At 37.8% G+C, this 4,929-nt stretch overlaps 1 non-coding gene across 1 annotated transcript; it reads right to left on the reverse strand.

Annotated features, from left to right (window-relative positions):
* Positions 1-1,697: 1,697 nt before the first annotated feature.
* On the reverse strand, positions 1,698-1,770 carry TRNAC-GCA. Its single transcript has one exon. It is a non-coding gene; the product is annotated as a tRNA-Cys (tRNA).
* Between the last annotated feature and the right edge of the window lie 3,159 nt (positions 1,771-4,929).

Raw genomic sequence — 4,929 nt, forward strand, 5'->3', positions numbered from 1 at the left:
TATGTATCGTTCATAACAAATTTATCCTTTTGATATTTTGAATGATTTACTAGTTATTTGTGGGCTTCCCAGGTGGCTCAGTGGTAAAGGATGTAACTGCAGCTGCAGGTGATGTAGGTTCAATCCCTGGGTCAGGGAGATCCCCTGGAGTAGGAAATGGCAACCCTCTCCAGTATGCTTGCCTGGGAAATCCCATGGACAGAGGAGCCTTGTGGGCTGCAGTCCATGGTGTCTCAAAGAGCTGGACACAACTGAGTGACTGAGCAGGCATGCAACAGTTATTTTCAGACCATGCAGTTATTGTTTGCCAATAGCCAGAAATTCCGTTTGTGTCATCATCAAGCATACAGGAACCTGTATTTATGGAAACCCCTCACATCTCTGTAATATCAATATCTGTAGATATCAGATTCTCGTAATTCTAGTGATTAGATTCTATAAAGTCCCCATGAGCACTGAATTAGTGAATCCTGAACCATTGCTCCCAGGGGAAAGATGGGATTAGGTTCCTATAATCATCTGGTAATATTTTCATCAACTGATCAAAGCATTATTCTGATTTATATGTATTTCTGTTTAATGTACAATATTTAATATACATTGGTAATCCATGAATATTGAACTCATAAGCAACAGCATTATAACTCATGTCTGAACATACCTTATCTAACACACGTATTTTCTCTGCAAAGCACATTAAGGCCTTATGTGTGCAGAAGCCCTAGACAGCATGTCAGCACAATGATTGGAGCCATTTTCCACAGTGAAATCACCAACTAAAAGCACACACACACACCAAAAAATGGAACTAAAAGATTGCTTATAGTATTAACGCTGTAATAAGAAGGCAGTGTCACCTTGTTCCTCCACAGCTGACAACATGTATGCCTGGTCATCAAAAAATTTGCTCCATTGTTCATGTCCTCAAGTGACTGCAAAAACAGTGAGTATTATTTGGAAGTGGCAAAATGTTTTAACAAGTAGATGCATTTGCAAATAGTGATTTCACAAATAATAATGATCACTGTAATTTTCAGAAGGTATAAATCTTGAAAATGTACCTCCAGATTTATTTCATCTTCTCTCATATTTTTAAATTAAATTTGGCATTTAAAATTTTAAAATCCATAATATATCACAATCAAAATTTTCAAGATCTATAGGATGACTAAAGATCAACCATATTATGAATGCTTTGTGTTTGGATCTTCAGAAATTCTTGAAACTGATATAAATATTAGGATAATGGCACAAGTAATTTCTGTTTCAGATAAAGGAAAACCATCAGCCTTTCATGGTTCTGTAAGGAGTCCCAGAAAAAGATTTGGGAAGAGTGATGAGTATTTGGAAGAGCTTGATGCAAAGTATTGGGAAGAAGGATGACCATAACTAGGTGAAGTTGGTAGTGAATAGTGCTAACAAACCAAGAGTAAAGATGTTGAATTTGAAGTGACTTCAAACCACTTACCGTGTGATCCTCTCCAACAGTGTTTAGATACCCCAGGTTATAAGACATGTTGAGTATCTATGCTGATTCAAGGGAAGAGATTACAATAAGTATGGTTGAGTGAGTGAAATCGTTTAGTAGTGTCCAACTCTTTGCGACTCCATGGACTGTAGCCCACCAGGCTCCTCCATCTGTGAAATTTTTTAGGCAAGAGTACTGGAGTGGGTTGCCATTTCCTTCTCCAGGGGATCTTCCTGACTCGGGGATCGAACCCGGGTCTCCTGCATTGCAGGCAGACGCTTTACCATCTGAGCCACCAGGGAATCCCTAATAATAAGTATAGCAGAAGATAAAGTACAAAGCAAAGTAGAATATGTGACAGTAGAATAGTTGAGTTGCAGCATGGTGTCTGTACTAGTTAGGAGGTTGAGAGAAACAAAAATTATTTGTTAATTTGTTAATAATTTGTTAATTATTTGCCGGTGTTAAATTACATCAGCTGTGCTCAAACCAGGGATCAAACCCAGGTTCCCTGCATTGCAGGCAGATTCTTTACCAGCTGAGCCACCAGGGAAGCTGGAGGAAAGTGATTCCTTTTAAGATTAAGAGAGAATGTGTGTGAGTGCACGCTCAGTCACTCAGTTTTGTCCGACTCTTTGCAACCTCATGGACTACAGCCTGCCAGAAGCCTTTGTCCATGGAATTTTATAGGCAAGAATACTGGAGTGGTTTGCCATTTCCTCTTTCAGGGAATCTTTCCAACCCAGGGATTGAACCTGGGTCTCCTGAGTCTCCTACACTGGCGAGCAGATTCTTTACCACTGAGCCACCTGAGAAGCTCCCTTTCTCTCATTCTTCTCTCATTCTCATATATCCTCAAGAGAGGATATATAAGAGGATAAATATAAAAAACCTTAAGAACTTCTGGTTATGTACCTATTTTATATGCTGGATTTTAATGTTAAATAATTAATCCTTTGCTGAAAAGAAAAAGAAATGACCAGATTTACCACTGATTTTGTTGTGTGCTTGTATGTATGTACATATATGCTATATGTGTGTATGTATGTGTGTGTGTAAATATACAATATATGTGCGTACACACATGTGTATATATTATATATATATATACTGTATATACACGTATATTATATAGAATACATATATATAATACACACACACACCTGATTTATACAGCCTCATGCTATTGTTTTATCTATAAACTGACATATTAAATTCATGATTCTGTTATACCTCTGTTTCTTGAATTATGCTTTCTTCTAGATTATATTCTTCAGTAGTTTTAAATAGTATGTTTCTCTTTTCCTCCTCTTCTATTTCTTCTCTTTTTATACTTTTATAGACAGATCACTTTCTTTTATTCAGCCTAGTAAAATGCAGTTGGTTTCTCCTTGACTTTTCGCACTTTATCAGAAAAATAAAAGAAATCTTTTTTTTTTTCTAATCTATAACTTGAAATCTAGTCAAGCTTCTTGTTTATCGGTGCAGGGAGGGATGGTGTAGAAACTAGTGAACCAAGATTTCCTACAGAACTCGTGGGGATGCTCTCAATACAGAATGTTCTAAAAGAGCGCTAACAAAATACAGGCGTGTATCATGCTTCTGGGCTTCCCTTGTGGCTCAGTTGGTAAAGAATCTGCCTGCAATGCAGGAGACCTCAGTTCGACCCCTGGGTTGGAAAGATAGCCTGGAGAAGGGAAAGGCTACCTATTCCAGTTTTCTGGCCTGGAGAATTCCATGGACTGCATAGTCCATGGGGTTGCAAAGAGTTGGACCTGGCTGAGGTTTGGGTTAATCATGTTTCTAAGGATAATAGCTCTGAATGTGGACTCTCTCCAGCCTCGAACCCTGGAAATGGCAGACCCCAGCACTCTATCCTGCATCTACTTCTGAAACACTAAGATATCAAGATAAGGACATCCTTAGTGACTGGCAGGATATTCTATTTTTAAGTGATTTTTCATTTATCTCTCCAGTCTGCTTCTCTTCTCGTTGATTCCCTTTCTCTCATTCTGCATATGTGTTTGTATGTGTGGAGGAGGGGAGCATATTAGTGACGGCTGTGAGGTTTTTCTTACTAATGTCTTTTCCCCAATATAGTATCTGGAGATTGGGACAGAGTTTGGATCCAATTTGACCAGTAGGAGTTTTCTATTTGTTTCCTGACCCACCATTTTAGAGAAAATAATTATATTTCATTGATAGAAATTTGCTAAACTCCACTCTATGTGTTCATATCTGTCAGATTTGGTGAGCTATCTTCTGTGATCTGATTTTATTCTGCCCCCCTTTCCCTGGGGCAGATAACACTTATTTTAAATAAAGATACAAATTGAGGCCAAAGGTGTTGCTTAGTTCACCCAAGTTTAATCAGATGATAAAAGAGTGGTTTTGATTTACAGTAAGTGTAGAACATTTAGTGAATCTATTTCAGTGAAAAATTTTAGTGAAATATATTTAAGAAAAAGATAACAACTACCATTTAGAAAAATATATGAATTTACTCATAAATATCACTTGGAAACTTCTTGGGTATTATTTTTCTATGCATCTGACTTCCCTAAGTAAGAGACTGAATTGAGTATGAAACTAGATATTAAAGGTCAAAATATTATATGTCAGGTGAAATATAAAAGTTCAAAACCTAATTCTTATTTTATACCATAAGTAAATTAAATATACCCCAAAACTATAAACTCTACCTGGATTGACTAATGATAAGAAATAATTACTAGTACTTTACCCAGTAATTTCTTAAGCTGCAGAAATGTAAACAAACAAACAAAAACAGTTAAAACAATTAAGGGTACAGTTTTTAAACTTATCACTTGCCTAACTTTGTTGTTCAGTCACTCAGTTGTGTTTGGTCTTTGGGACCCTATGGACTGCAGCACGCCAGGCTTCATGGTCCTTCACAATCTCCCAGAGTCTGCTCAAACTTATGTCCATTGAGTCCATGATGCCATCCAACCGTCTCATCCTCTGTCTTCCCCTTCTCCTCCTGCCTTCAATCTTTCCCAGCGTCAGGGTCTTTTCTAATGAGTCAGTTCTTCACATCAGGTGGCCAAAGTACTGGAGCTTCAGCTTCAGCATCAGACCTTCCAGTGAATATTCAGGGTTGATTTCTTCTAAGATTGACTGGTTTGATCTTCTTGGTGTCCAAGGAATTCTCAAGAGTCTTCTCCAGCACCATAGTTCAAAGACATCAACTCTTCAGCACTCAGCTTTTTTTTTTTTTAATTGTCCAGTTCTCACATCCATACATGACTACTGGAGAAACCATAGCTCTGACTATACAGACCTTTGTAGGCAAAGTAACGTCTCTGTTTTTTAATATGCTATCTAGGTTTGTCATAGCTTCCAAAGAGCAAGTGTCTTTTAATTTCACGGCTGCAGTCACTGTCCACAGTGACTTTGGAGCCCAAGAAAATAAAGTCTGCCACTGTTTCCATTGTTTCCCC

The sequence above is a fragment of the Bison bison genome, unplaced genomic scaffold, assembly GCF_000754665.1.
Source record: "Bison bison bison isolate TAMUID 2011002044 unplaced genomic scaffold, Bison_UMD1.0 scf7180017864232, whole genome shotgun sequence".
Classification (NCBI taxonomy): domain Eukaryota; kingdom Metazoa; phylum Chordata; class Mammalia; order Artiodactyla; family Bovidae; genus Bison; species Bison bison.